Below are 15,612 nucleotides of genomic sequence, written 5' to 3' on the forward strand. Positions count from 1 at the left end.
TTTGTAGCTATGGTACAGCATTCTAATATTCAAAAAACAGTCACACCTTTTCTTCAGGTAGCAAGCCTCTTTTGCTTCCTTCCGCCCTGAAATTATATTTGTTAGTCAGGTTTAATGCGTGAGTTAAACATTACCTGATCAGACACTCTCTTCTTCATTACTAAATAAATAGGTTTAGAGGCTTAGAGCCTGCATCTAAACTGCTAGTAACATAGTTAATGTGTGCTGCTTCAATATCACAGCGTTACTCCTTTCAAATACAGCACGGCATATTCCTTTGAAATATGCACAACTTCGCATACTTGTACCAGTAACCCTGAAAAAAGTGTGCACGTGTACTTTTAATTGAACAGTGAACTCCACTGTAAATTGATGAGATGCACCCATGTTGTTAAATGTCTGATATTTTTATACGTTATTCTCAGTTTAAGGAAAGTCTTGCCTGTCCGCCTTTGTACTTAAATTTTAAAAAGACAGATTTCCTTTCAAGTAGACTATGTTTGATTGGAATATTACTGCAGTGTCAGAATTGAGAGTAATTCCTTATGTTCAGCTAAATCTCATTTGAAATTCTGGCCTCATTTTAAATTTCTCAGATTACGTACAGAGAGCACCAGTGCAGAACTGCCACCCTCCTCAGCGGAGGTCAACTGTCAGCTACCAGACATTGTTTCTTTATTTTGGAAAGGTTTTGTTTGGGCAAAGACTTGGTCTTTTAACCAGATCCTGCTTTTCATCTGTTTTTCATGGCAAATGATGACATTTCCCAACCATTTGCAAACAGTGACTGTCTGGCAGGATTTCCTGGATACACAGTAGTTTGAGATTGTAAAAGGCCAACTTTCTGAACTCTAGCGATTATTATGGCTATTTGTACTGCCTTTTCTTCCATGGGAACTGGTCAGCTCATCCTATGGAAGGTAGAAATAAGGTCCAAGAAAAATTCGTCTGCTAGCTAATCACCTCCACCATGAATTATAAAGAAAAAGAAATAATCGAAATAGGATCTCCTGACCTTTGTGTACTAAAACTTTCTGAAGAGCTGGAACCAGTATTTTGGGAGTGAAAGTTTTGTAAGAAACACCTGAAAAAGTTCCTTATAACCTGATCCGATTTTTGTCTAGTGGAGTGAGGTATTGAGGACCTTGCAGCACATAACGCATGGGTTGAAGTTGTGTGAGGAGAAGGTGGTGGATAACCAGTGCTGACTGTGAAAAGGACCATTTCCTTATTAAACTTTTTTTTTATATTCTAAACTGACCTTCAAAATTAAAAGCAAGGGGGTAATAAAAACATGTAAACCCTCAGATGCTATGAGAAATGTGACCAATTTTAATTTGTTTCCTGTGAGTCAATACACTGGAAGAAGTGGTGGGATTTTTCCTGTGTGTGTATGCAGTAGAAGAGGTTGAACCTTTTGAATTTTTCCCATGTTGTAAGGGAACCCCCTAAATGGGTAATATGGAATAGTAGAGATGTTGTTGATGGGACAGGTTTTTGTCATTATTTTCATAGAATCCTTCAGATGTTTCTTCAGGTCCTGAAAGTGAGGGTGTCTCTTGAATATCAGGAGTCCTAATGGATTTCTTCTTAATCTTACAAGGAAGAGGAAGCAGCTATGCTCCGTTTTCCTTATCATACATCAGTTGATTTTGGTTGATTGCTTGACATTTAAAATAAATCTGGCTACCTCATAGCCACTATTGTGGCATATAAATATCCATCCAAAGTAATTTTACTCACCTGAATGAATGAAGCTTGTTGCCTAAACATTATTTTTAATTTCTTATGTTGTAACTGAATCATAGGAGAAGATGCGTTTGCAAAAGTAGTTTTGGCAAACTAGTTAAAGTCTGATTGACAAGATGTAAATTTTAGTCTGAAGAATTAGGGATTTGCGGCTTTGAGGAAAAACAAAAAATACGTTTTAGGATCTGGTTTGGCTCTTCATGTCTGTGGTGCTGTAGCTATTGGCATTTGTATTAGAATATCAAGATTGCTGCCTGTAAAGGTCAGAGAGCAGAAGCTGTTTTGACTTCTTTTGGAGCCTAATGTACTGACCTGAAAGCTGGGATTGTGAGAATGGTCTGTGAGTGAGAGTTGCAGTACCAGGAACTGCTTTGCACAAACGTGTGTATTTTCAGCGAGAGTGCTCAGTTTCCAGTGAAAGAGAATCGTCTGTTTGGGAAATAGATTCCTCAAGCAGAATCATGTTATCATTTGGAAACTCTGACCAAGCAGAACTGGAAAAAGAGAGCTTGTAATAGGAAAAACTTAGAACAACTGCTGTGCATTTGTGGAAAGAAATTTTAGAGACGGTGGTAACGCCATTTTGTCATCTTTTTAAGAAATACCGGTCCTGGTATGATAGCAAAACCAGCAGGTAGACAGGATTGCAGATGTGCCTGCTTTTGGAGTAGAAAATAACTTATTTCTGCAACAAAAACCTTTTACAAAAGTGTGCTGGGATATATTGCAATGATCTGAAGCTCTTGACAGTTGCTCTTCAGATTACAAAGAGGAAACAGTACATGATCGTTAATTAAATAGCACAAATAGCAGAGGTTTATGGATATTATGATAATGAGTTCAACCCTGTTAATTCTCTGGTCAGAAGGGCACTAGTAATAGAAAAAAATCCCATTTTTTAATGCATATGAAAATGTGCAGTGCTCTGCAGACATTAATGGTGATTTTCTGACAGACTCGGAAAGCAAAACATGAAATAAAAATCTAGACTGCAGAAGAGAATTCAGCAGTGTCATACATTTCTCTGCCTCTGGCCAGTGCAGTGGGATACAACTTTAAAAGAGAATGTTTCTATTACTTCATAGGGATTTTATGTCCTGTTTTGTTCTGGGTTGTTTGTCTGTCCTGCTATCTGTTGTTGCCTGGAGAGGATTTTGATTATTTCCCTGTAAGGGGATTCTGTGTAGTTGAATGGGGGTTTCTTGTTTGTTTATTTTTACTGGAATGCAGACTATGTTAAAATAATAGCTTGTCTAGAAATGCCAGCTTGGTAGTAGAATAATATTTATTAGATTGGGCTGCTTCTTCCTTTCTTGTTACAAGACAGCACCATTTCATAGTTCATGTATGTAAACCCTGATTGTCTATAAATATGGTTAGTTTTTGACATGGCTTTTATATTGGTAAATAGAGGCATTCACAAGAAAACCTGATTATAGCCCTCTAGCCCAAGTGGGCGACATTTAATGATTTTTCATTCTGTAACTTCACGAATCCGAAAATGTTGTGTATCTCTCACAAAGGAATGTTTTGTCTTCAGATTATTACAGTTTTCCCCAAAATAAAATAATTGTGGGTTTAATAGAATTATTAATATGTCTTTTTAAATGAGCGCTGCAGGCACTCATCAAGTAAACAAATGCATTAATGCCCTTATATATTGTATACATTAAAAAATCCCATAAGAATGTTCTAGATAATAGTTTCATTCAGTACCTTTTTTTCTTTCTCTCAAGAATTGGGAATTCATCCAAATTCTAAAGGTTAAGTTGTCAATAGAACTCAAAGGATGTTTTGTTTCCATTTGTATAACTAGTTTAATGTTTTTTAAGTCCCCAGCGTATAACAACAATGGAATCAGTCAGTTACAGGGAAGCTTAGCTGGACATTCTTAAAGTTCTCTTCACAGTCGCAAATAATACTGAAACTAATTCAGGAAAAGAGCAACTCTTTTCACTGAATAAGTTATTTTAATTAGTACTTAGCATAGGATAATAAATATTCAAATACTTATGTAATGTTCCAGCTTTAAGATTAGAAATTACGATCAACATGCAGTAGGAGAACAAAGTCCGTGGTTCAGTCAGTTTAATAATTACATTGTGTCTCCGTGTTAAAGCATCATGAAATTTTCATGAAACATTATCGGTGTCTGCAAAAGCAAGTGCCATGAATTTTATTAGTAAACCTGCAGTTTGAAATGCTGTAGACTTGTCACTTGAACCTCCTACAGTGATGAATGGTTGAACTATTGAATGTTAGCTATTAATTTCTGCAATTTCAAAGGAGAAGTCGTTAAAAGATTCTGGGTTTTGTGTGTTTGTGTGCTTTTAGTGATACCATAAATGACAAAATCTTGTTCTTCCCAACTGGTGAAATGAACAGTATAAATGAAATCAGTATCATGCGGCTTTAAGCTCTTCTGCCTAATAAGTATTTTCTCTTCACGTGGATGTATTGTGCGTATGATCTTTTGCAAAATATCATTAACATTTTGGCTTTGAATAACACAAACTTTTTTGTTTTCCTAATTAACAGTGAATAATGTCAGCAGATAATTAAAATGCTAAGGCTGGAAAATAACAGCTGTTCTTGCTACCTACCACCAGTTGTTTCAAGGATGTCAATGGGGGCCACCCGGAGTTCTCTGCAGCAGCTGTAAATGTGGAATAGCTATGCTAGCTTACTCTTAAGTGCCAGTGAGTGCTTGGAGAGTGCCCTAAGAATAGCCAAATGTCTTCCATTTAAGAGAGGGAAGTTGTAAAAGTTCTTCGTAATACAAATCTAGTAAAGCATGTGTTCATTGATGTCTATTTTTGGTATAAAATGAAAATATCACTGTAGATTTCCATTAATCTTTCCCATTCTTCCCTCCTCTGTCAGAAATCATTAGACCACAACTGAATATGAAACAGACTGAAGCTAACCCAGCCATCTCACCATTTAAGTGGTTCTGGCTGCAGCGTACGGCTGAAAGGAGTGACCTGGCCCTGCCCTCATATTTCCAAACCTTTTTCTCTGTTTTTGTTTTAACTAGCAGTCATGGTGCTGCAGCATCAGTCAGATCAATCTGTTAATCTAGCAGAAATAATCAGCAAGATTTGTTTCCATAGATTCAACAAGTTGACCAAGGTGTTGATTCATTTCACCTTGCCATCCGTTTCAGCAGGGCTGTGGCCCAGAAACCACAGGGATGCTCTTAGCCAAGTGCAGGCTACCTGCTTGTGGTTTTTCAGTGCAATCTACTGGTGTTGAGTTGTGACCTCAAGCTGCCTTATGTGGTGTTTGTGAGTTAGAACCACAGAAAAATAGAACAGACTTTAAATCTGTGTTTTGCTTTTATTTGCAACAGCCCTAGTGTCCCTTGATCTACCCCATAGGCTTGGAAACGTCAAGAAGCAACAAGATGATTTACTCAAGGCACCTGTTCTAAATAGCAGGAAACACACTGCAACTGTCTGATTTTTGTACTTCATAGTATTGTCCCATGAAAGGAAAATCGCATCCATTTGTGAAGTTTACCAGCTCTTTGTACCCTATGGCTGCAGTGTGGCCCTGGACGTAGGCCAGTGCCAGACAAATACTCTGTGACCGTACTTAGCCAACCATACATACACCTGTGGTCCAGCTCATCCTGTCTAGGTTCTTGTGTAGTCCCAGCACTGTGGGTTTTTTACAACAACTCATTATTTCTCATATATCTTCTTAGAGGAGGTGGGGCCCATCTGAAAAATAAATGTACATTCCAGTTGTGTGTATGAGAAAGAAGGTAATAGCGTTCTTCTTTGAGTAGCTGGAAGAGAAACAGACCTATCAACTTTTCTGTAGATGATGTTGGAAGATGTCAGGCTAATGGCGAAATACTTGTTCTGCAGGTAGTACTCATTTTTAATGTGGTTGTTACAGGTGATAAAGCTACAAGAGGAGGACGTCATAAATGTTGTCTGTGGGGAATGCCATTTTTACCCATTATTTGCTAAAAATATTTTTGTGAATGATTGTGTCTTCACATGGTAGCCTAAACAAAGGCTCTACTGCTTCATCTTCTGTTCATCTGTTTTAGTGCTCCTGTTTTATCCACTTAACTGCTTGAAACGGTGTATGTGCTTGAGAGGAAGAACCCCCCCAGCCTACAGTACACACCCCCATGCCCCCCCCCCCCCCGTGATTTCTAAATATGCCAGGCCCTCACAGTGATAGCTGAAGTCACTGCATGCTGTGTTTTGAACACAAAACTGATACCAGTTTTGAAAGGTCAGGATGTAGATGTTTCAAAGCGCTCCCTGAAGTTACTGGATACTTCTAAATATGTCATACTCCTGATCTGTGAAATGGAAACAGCCTTGCAAAACCAAATGGAAGTCTCTGTACTTGCACCATGATGATTTACTCACTATCTTTCAACGATAGTTTATTACATCTGTCACTAGAACTGAGTTTGAGGATTTTGCAGTAAGTAAGGGAGGAAGCTGCATGCTAAAGAAAATAATAGCATGTCAGTAATTGAGCCTTTGAATAGTCAAATACACTTGGTACATAAAGCAAGCACTCTCTGGAAAAATAGTATGTGATTATATAATTAATGATAGTATCACCATGCACAACCATGAGAGGACCAAAAGTCCACCACACAGTGAGTGTGTTATTTCAGTTCATTGTATTAAACTTTTCACATTCCTTTTTTTTGTGTGTGTAATGTAAACATAAGCTAAAAGAAGAGACTAAGACAGCTGCAAACCTAATGAAATTGATGCTTTGTCTGCACAGTCTGGCATGTAAACTGTCTATGCCAGTAAAGATTTTCCTTCAGACGTTCTCTGTGGACTTATGCCACAGTGAAGCTTATTGTCTTTAACAAGGTACGATTCAGATCATGTAACTCAGTCCCATTTCCACCTAAGTTTGCGTTTAACAGAGCTGAGAACAAGTGACAAGACATAAAAATTGGGCTATCCTACTGAAATTATTGCATGATCTTCAAGCTGTGTGAAGCCTGGAAGAGGCATTTTTTGAAATATTCAACATTTAGTAATACCTAAGGAGCAGAAAAAAAATTTTCTTGCAAATAGATTTTTATGTCAAAACTGTTTTGGAGCTAGAAACGTATTTATGTGTCTAATGTCTAACAGTAAGTGAAAACCAAACCAGACTCTTCCAAACTCATTGTCTGTGAACAACTTGAATCAACTGTTCCCCAACTGACTCAAATGTAACAAAGATCCTGAAAAGCTAGCCAGAGTTTATAGTCCAAGAAAAAGGATGTTCATTCTGCCCACTGAGAGTACAAGATACATGTTGAATTTTTTTTTAACCTTTCTGAAGTAATTTAGCAAGAAGCTGAGATTTTTGTTTGTTTATTTCTGCTTCTTAGTAAGGGTATTTCTTTTCTCTCCAGTCTGCAGCACAGTTCACCAAACTCCCGCATCTGTTTGGCTGCTTCCCTTTTAGTAGACAGGATCTTTAAAACAATCTGCACTAAACGGCATCTAAAGCTGATTTTATGCAGTTGTGAAGTCAAATGCTAGTGAAAGGAACTAGAGTGTCAAAAAAGCTTAAAAGTAGAGCAAAGGAGAAAATATTTGTATTTAAGAATATTAGAATATGTAAGAATTTTGTGGGAGCTCACAAAGCAAAGCCATATAGGACGTTTCTTTCAATGGAAAGAGTGGAAGAAAACTCCAGAAAAAACCTAGTGCCTTGTCAGCTTGAGACGAGTTGTTTGAAGAGGGAGACCAAGCTAAAGCAACGGACATGAGGAGGGGAATTAAATGGTAAAATAACTGTGAAATTGGCTGGGTCAAGTGCATTAAGAGTTCTAAGATGAGATGTCATTTTGAACTGAACCTGGAATAACAGAAAACCAGTGAACTATTTGCAGATGGGACTGATGTGGTAAAGTTGTATAAAAGGTACTGGGAAAGATGAAAGCAAGCTCCTCCGTTTGAATACTCCCCTGTAGGAGAGAAAATGAGGGACTCTCTCAGTGGTGGTTTACTGTCTGCCCTAAGGCAGCTGACAAGTTTTTTTTAGAGGTGCATGAGTGTAGTAGGGTTGATGTGTACAGTAAACAATTGGCATTTATTGTTTGGTGCAAATGAAGATACTGTTAGGTATTACCATAATTAATGAGTATGCTAACAGACAGTATTTCTCAGTTGATGTGTGCAAGATGAAGTCTTGATTTGCTCTTGATGCTCACTATTTTTTTTTCTAATGTGAATGTACTGTATGAATCTTTTTCCCAGACCAATAGTTGTAGAATATTTGAATTAGACTGAGGTTTTAAAATTAATTTAGAAAGTAATTGGAAAAAGTTCATTGTTGGTTCTTTTTCTCACAGAATGGGGTTTATGTGCTTTCAGGAGCACAAACAAACACAATTCTGTTCAGCAATTGTCCGTTGTGTTGTGAGGTTAGTCCTCTAAGCTCCTTTTGGGCAGGCAGTCAGTGCCTAAAGATCTGAAGGGCGCAAAGTATCCTGCACAGGCCCCGACTTCTCTTGTAAAGGAAACAACAACAGAAATAGTAATAGTAATGGTTCCTTTCATCTCTGCTGTAAGTCACCTTATTATATTATAAAGGACAGTTGTTGCAAAATAGGTGAGAGGGCTTAAGGTAAGCAAATGCACCTGCTTGAGCATATAGTTGCTTCCTTACTCAGGGTTCTTTTTAACCCACTTAATTTTGTGAATCTAGATTATAGTGCAGCCCCACAAAACTGCAGCGTAGTTGAAGGAAGGAGGCAGCAAACTGCATTGGGAGTGCAGGGCTGAATGCCCAGGGCTATCGAGCTCTTAGGTTGGAATAGCTATTGGGAGGGAGCTGCATGACAGTCTCTGCAGAAGGCCTTATCTCTGGGAAGCGTGAAGTTTCTCTAGTTCCAGCATGATAGTCCAGTAGGAAATGTGTGAAGAGTTCCTGCCTTGACCAGTCACTCCAACTTCTGTGCCAACCTTTAAGTAGTGCTAAGTTGATCCAATATATGAATAGTTATTTTGATTAGGTCTGCTTTTAGTCTGGATTGTTTTGCTGATAGGAGTTGCTGTCCATAGCCTAAACTGGTTGTCCTGACTGAACTGAGGAGGCAGCAGAAAGTGGGAATGAGCAAGGTGCAGAACTGACTGACATTGTGTTTGGCCTCACGAAGCGTACTGCAAAACAGGTGATAACTTCAGACTCCACTGAATCTTTTATGTTTTGAAGGGCTGACTGCTTAGCACCCTTGTGGGTTAGGCCCCTACACAGATGAAGGCATGAAGAAAATGAACATGAATTTTTCTTTGTTATTTCTGCTAGTTGTCTTCAGGCTGCGCTGAGGCCATGTCAAACTGATGGTGACAGTGAAGGTGGGCTGCTTGTGTGGGCCATGATCTCAAGAATCCCGGGCCAGCTGACTTGTGATACTAATGGTTGCTTTCATCCAGGTCAGAGAGGGCCAAAATTACTAGCTCCTACTCAGGGGAGAAAAGTCATCTTGTCTTGAAAGAATGAGCCCTACTCTAGAGCGTGACCGAGGCCGCTGGCAGGGCAGGAGGGCAAGGCTGTTCCCGTAGTTACTGGGAGCATCTCTCGTTTGTGTCAGTAGGTTGTTTTATACCAGCACCTTACAAAGTAAGTTTCTAAGGTACCGAAGGCTGATACACAATTTGTCTTTTGCTGCTAGGTGCTTCACGACAGTGGTTACTGCAATACTGTGTGGCTTGGCTCTGGCTGTAGTTTTACAAGAAATTGCACTACAGTACCATGAGCAAGCTCACACAATAGACTGGGATGTTGTGGGCTCAAGGTAATTTTCTTAAATTTAAAACCTTTCTATTTGAATAAAAGTATATCTGCCACATCACGCAGTGTCAGAACACTGTGAGTGACCTCTTAACTTGAGACAAGCTTCCTTTTTGTCCCTTTTTTGTTTCCCAGGAACAGAGGGACAGAGAGAAGAAGTTGGGCAATGATTTGGCTCTGCTTGCAGAGATGTAAACAGATTTCCCAACTTTTAGCGATGGTGGTGTGGCCGGAAGGGGATGACTGGAGGTGCTCCAAGGCGTGTGAGTGTCACCCTGTTTGGAGCAGTTAATGAGTCAGAACATGAGGGCTGCTGGTGCTGGTGAGTCACCAGCTTCCCTCTTGCCCTGGAGCAGCTTTACTTTGATGTGGCTCAGTCGCTAAATCCACTCTCTCAGTCTGTATGACAAAGCCCTGATAAGGGACCTCATACAAGTTCTACAGTGTTAGCCAAACTCTCTGTTATTTCAGGTGAGAGTGCACTTACAGAATAATGTATTTCAAATCAGTTCTTTCTCCTCAGTCCCCCTTAAGCCTTTTTAGATGAATAGATCTGAATTTCCTAATACTAGAAAAAAAGATAAGGTCTGAAAACAGAACCCACGGAGATACGTTTGTTATTGGAGTTAGTACAAGCAGAAAGAGAACTGGTGTACTTCATGCTGCTGCTTGCTCATTTAAACCAACTGAGCTGTCTTGGCAAGGCTGCAGTGGAAGTCGGGGATTAGAGCCTAGCAGTTAAAAAATGCAGTCCGCAGCAGTAGCACAGTTCTGAAGAGCATTGACATTTCAAAGTGGGAAGCAAGACACCCGAACAGGTAGCATTTAACAAAAGCATAAGGTACCACAGGTGGAACAGAATCAAAAAGTCCTAGTAAAATACTGCGTTGTTTATATCCAAGCTTTAATTTTTTTCTGATGAGGGGCCACCATCAGGATATAATTTACCACGTACTGAGCTTGTGCATCATGGGACTTCATGGGTGTGAATGCTGTCATTTGGGCAGCTTGGGGACCGCATTTATTATAGCATGTTCTGTGTCACATACTTGACAGATGCTTAGTGTCTCGTTTGAGCTATGAGTGTTTAACTTTGCCTGATCTCAGTGGGAACAAAACTAGCCTTCAGCTAAGTATTGAAAATCTTATTTTCAAAACCTCTTGTTTGCTTATGAAGACCCCCGCATCAGTCTCATCTGTGATGCAGAAGTTAAAATGAGCGTCTCTTCTTTCCTACCCTGCTTATTTATGAATGAAGACATTGTTGAGAAACGATCTGCTCAGACACTAGGATTTATAGTAATAAGAAATGCAAAGGCTGCTTCTGAAAAACTTGAAAGTGAGAATTTGAGTATGTATTTTGGGGCTACTTTGTCATGTGTTTGAATATGCCTCGAGAATCTTACAGAAACAAGTCTTAAACGTTTGTTATATTTCTACATAGCAATTCTCTCTACTTTGTAGTGAAGTTTCAATATTATAGATTAGGCAACATATCTTTAAAGTTTAAGGCTCCTCCTCATTGGATTCATACACATGTAATGGAGACACTTACCATCAAAATTCATAGCAAAGAACTGTTTCGCTAATCTTCTTCCAAACTCTTAGGCTTTCTCTTTGGATAACGTGTATAGATGATGAACAGAAAATGGCATGCAGTAAAAGAGATAATAATAGACATGGAATAATAGTAGAATATAACAATAATAAAAGAACAAATAACTAGAGATTAGAGCACTCATAAAATTAGTCTTTTTCAGAATTGTTCTGACATTGAATTTCAGCTTCATCTTTGGCTGAGCAATCATACAGTAATACTTGTTAGAGAAAGTGTATTTAAATATTATCAGCACTTTTTATTCATACACATTTTTAAACAAAAATCGTGTTGCTGTTCCATCTGTTTTCTTCTCATGACTTTTAGGGGAAAAAAAGTAAAAATGACAAGGGAAATTGTAAAACATTATTTACATAATTTTGGAGCTATTTTATGAAAAACTTTTGAAAACGAAAATGTGATTATAATTTGTAGAAAATTATGCAAAAATTAAAAGCATAAACTGGCAATTATAGAAAAATCTTTCTCAATGGAAGTGAACACTTCTTGCAGCTTACAGAAACAAAATACAGCTCTTTGGACTGAATGAAAGATTTTTTTTGTCGTATTTATTAATTTAGATAGATGTTGTTTAACAGGTTATCTTTCTGTATAGCTGCTGCTACACGAGAATGAAGTGTGTAAAGTGTTTTATAACAATATAATTCCCTTGATAAAGCGGGTAAAACTAGCATACAAGTCAGGGGAGACTTAGACCAGGGATTCAATACAGTGATACCTAACTGTCTTGGTGATCCTGAAAGTTAAATGCTTAATCTTTGTCCAATAGCAGTGTAAAGTTCAGATGCTGGGAGAAGTAAAAATTTTGCTGTCTTCGAGCAGGTCACCTATGTAGTACAGTTTAGCAATGAAGACAAGAGTTCTAGCCTATGTTATTTGCCTTTGAAGCTTTGTTTTCTGTCTCATTGTAGGCTGTGATGTAGGCCAAGAAGAAAGTCCTTCTGGGGTTAGTAGTTCTGGAAATAAGAAAGCAAGGAACAGATGGATTAGTACAATCCCACATAGGGATATTTTGGGATTCTCTTCATAGTTGCTTGTGTACAGATAGGCATTTCAGAGCTGAATAAATGGTCTTCGGTACAATGAAATTTCACATGTATGAGCAAAATGATCCCCCCCCCCCCCCCCCCCCCCCCCGGGTTGAAATAAACAATGGTAGAAGGGGGTGGTTTCACAATCAGAAATGCTGCTTTTCCCACCAGTGAGGCTCTGAATTGCCTCTCCCTTCCTCATGCAACCATGCAGCTGGTTAGGTGAGCATCCAGCAAAACTAGAGTCTGCTAAACAGAAAAGAATAAGAAATTAATGTTAGCCATAAGGGTTTGCTTAGCCTGATCTGGCAGGCTGCAGGATCACTACTGTCAGCCCAAGAAAAGGGATGAGAACCCATGGCTGGGGACGCGGGACTTCCGTTCTCAGCGGCAGCATGGGCTTGGGTTGTCCTCAGCCAGTCATGAAATCACAGCTTCAGTCTGGCTTGCTCTGACATTGAGCTGTGTCATACTTTTTAAAAAACAAAACTAGGTCTTGTGGGCAGGTCAGAGGTAATGCTACTCTTACACCTGCTCGTTGCGACTGAATCTGATCTGGCGGCTCAACACGAATGTATTGCTGAGCATCTGTAACAGGGTTATGAATGGGAGCCACCTCTCATTTGGTGATTGTAGACTGGCAACTGCCTTTGGATTTATTTTAAGGATGAATGTCCTGAATTTTAGGATGGTATTTTGCATTTTAGCATTTGAAATCCACCAGTAATGTTTAATGTTGGCCTTTAAGGAAAAAAGAGGCTGTTCGGAATTGAATTTTGTCGGTTCTGGTGCCTAGGAGGCTGCAGGAATCTGAAGAAGACCTGTCACTGCTACATTTTCTTCTTTCTCCTGTATAAGTACAAACATACTAGGCCGAAATCTGTTATCCCAGTATAAATCCAGTAATTTCAAGTGGGATGAGCCGGTACCTGTTTCTGCAAAGGTTTAACATAACCTTTTCCATACCTATGTAGAAATATAGGGGGGGACTTACAGAAACAATGGAAACTGGGGGGGTGTGTGTGTGGGGGGGGGTGTGCGCGCGTGTGCGCGCGTGCGCTTCTCTGGCCTGAAACCAAGCCCTTTATTTACAATCTTAGTGCTGATCTTAGGGAATTGCTGGGTTCTGAATTCTGCTATGCTAAGTTGTTAAATAAGCATTGGCTAATGTTTAACAGCCTTTTCTTTAACCAACTCGGTTTACTGGTCATAGTAATAAATTCTAGTAACAACCAGCCAATACTTGATCTTGAATCATAGTATGAATGCCATATTTGAGGGTTCTGTTTCAGACACTCTGTCTCCATGTTTTTTAATGAAGCAGATATGTTTGTACACTGCCAGGATGGCACGGAGAGGGGTAAGCAAGGCCACTCGTGGATCCTGGCTATGGCTGCTGAGAAGTTATCATGTTTATCCAGAAAATTCCTGTGGGTTTTTTTGTTTTGGTTTGGTTTAAATGTAGTTGGATCCTTTTAAGATCTGTGATCTTTACGTTTTTTGGTCAATTTTTCAGTTCTTCGGTAAGTTAAGAAGCATTGCTAAATGGTTGTCATTGCCCTGTTTCTCACGTGTGTAATTAAAGTACAGATTGTTTTCTCTATAAAAAGGATAAAAGAAATTTTGAACAAAAGCAGTATTAGTTTTCACCTACAGTTTCATGACTGGTTGTTTTGCATAGCAATTTGCAGAACATTTTTATATTTTCTTCTGAGGGTTTTTATGTGAGAAGAGTCTTTATGAATTTGTTAAAACTTGATTGAATATTTTCAATTTGCAATTCTTACTTGAAATGAAAAAGGAGAAAATCTGCAAGGCAATAGAGGTACATCCTAGAAAGATACTAGTTTAATAATACTTCCTTGTTTATTGATTCTAGATTATGTGTTTCTTCATGTTTTGTGCTATTGTAGTGCTGACTGCCTTAGATGAATGCTGACTGCCTCACCAGGTCGATAACTAAGAAAAGACATCCTTCAGGGAAGACAATGGCAGAGCTCTTCCTTGTAATGCTTGGTAGGAAGGACATTTTAAGTGGGCATATTTTAAAACAGCAAAAAAGGAGTGGCGAATTGTCTCATGGTACAATGTGGAAAAAAGCTCCTATACAGAAACACAGCTCATTTCATCCTAATTTGGTGATCAGAAACAAGTGTTTCAACAGAAAGTGTTATGCCTTATGTGTTTCTAAGAGAGTAGCTATTGCTTGACTCTCTGGCTTTTAAAATATACTGAGAATAATAGTATAGTACTGTTCTTAAAAAATTTTTTTCAAATTCATTATTTGGACAAGATTTTGCTGCTCTGATGATAATGTTTACTGTCAGTACTATATAAACTGTATTGCTGAAGAATATTTTTAATTACCTATGGGTAATTTTAAACCCTATAGGGTTTTTACAGTTTCAGTAAAGTAAACCCAGTGACCGTGTATTAAAAATTAAAGACAAAAAAAGTTGTAGTTACTGTAATAGACTGCCAACCAAGTATTCCTGCTGCCATGCTCTTTTGTAAATATCTGCAGTGCTGTGAATCTGTGCAAAGATAAAAGGGTGTGACCTACTTTCCAGTGGCATCTGCAGCAAAATTTCTTGTGAATGCGGTGTTTCAGGATCAAGGCCTAAATGACAAGTTCTGTATTTTGATCAATGTCTGTTTTCACTACTTGCTGACCTATTTTGCAAAGAATAGCAGATTATTTTTGCATTTCTCTACACTGCATTTTGCGTAAAGTAATAACAATATTGAGATATTTAGATCTAAAATATTTTGAGTTAAAAATGAACACCTTTCAATGCTTACATGTAACTGAACATCAAATGTAAAAAAGAAGGCAGCAAGGAAGAAACACTGCAACAACCAATGTGTGCTCCAGTGGTTCATAAACTTCGGTTTTATGAGTTTCCTGGTCATCTCGGTTTCTTGGGTGGTTTCTTATTTCTGTTTTTCTCAGGACATAAAGGCTCTTTCTCTTGAATGCATCCCTGAGCGTATTTCAGAACCTCTTGAAGATTCCTCTTCCAGACTAGCGAGGTGGAGCTCTTTGCTGAGCATGTGACAGTCCATTCATTCAGCAGGAGGTAGTGCAGGAACAAAATACGAGTATTTTAAAGTCAGCACTGGCTATCTTTGAGCTACTGAATAGAATAGAATAGTTCAGTTGGAAGGGACCGACAATGGTACAGTCCAACAGCCTGACCAGTTCAGGGCTGACCCAATGTTAAACCGTATTATTAAGGGCATCATCCCAATGCCTCTTAAACACTGACAGGCCTGGGGCATCAACCACCTCTCGAGGAAGCCTGTTCCAGTGTTTGACCACCCTCTCAGTGAAGAAATGCTTTCTAATGTCCAGTCACATCCTCCCCTGGCACAGCTTTGAGCCATTTCCAGGCATCCTGTCCCTGGCTCCCAGGGAGAAGAGCTCAGCAC

At 38.9% G+C, this 15,612-nt stretch overlaps 1 protein-coding gene across 1 annotated transcript in view; it reads left to right on the top strand.

Moving 5' to 3' along the window:
• Window positions 1-15,612, top strand: part of WWTR1 (WW domain containing transcription regulator 1) — a 74,139-nt gene that overhangs the window by 24,491 nt on the left and 34,036 nt on the right. The window lies entirely within an intron of this gene.

This window comes from Opisthocomus hoazin, chromosome 4 (genome assembly GCF_030867145.1).
Source record: "Opisthocomus hoazin isolate bOpiHoa1 chromosome 4, bOpiHoa1.hap1, whole genome shotgun sequence".
In the NCBI taxonomy this organism is placed as follows: Eukaryota; Metazoa; Chordata; class Aves; order Opisthocomiformes; family Opisthocomidae; genus Opisthocomus; species Opisthocomus hoazin.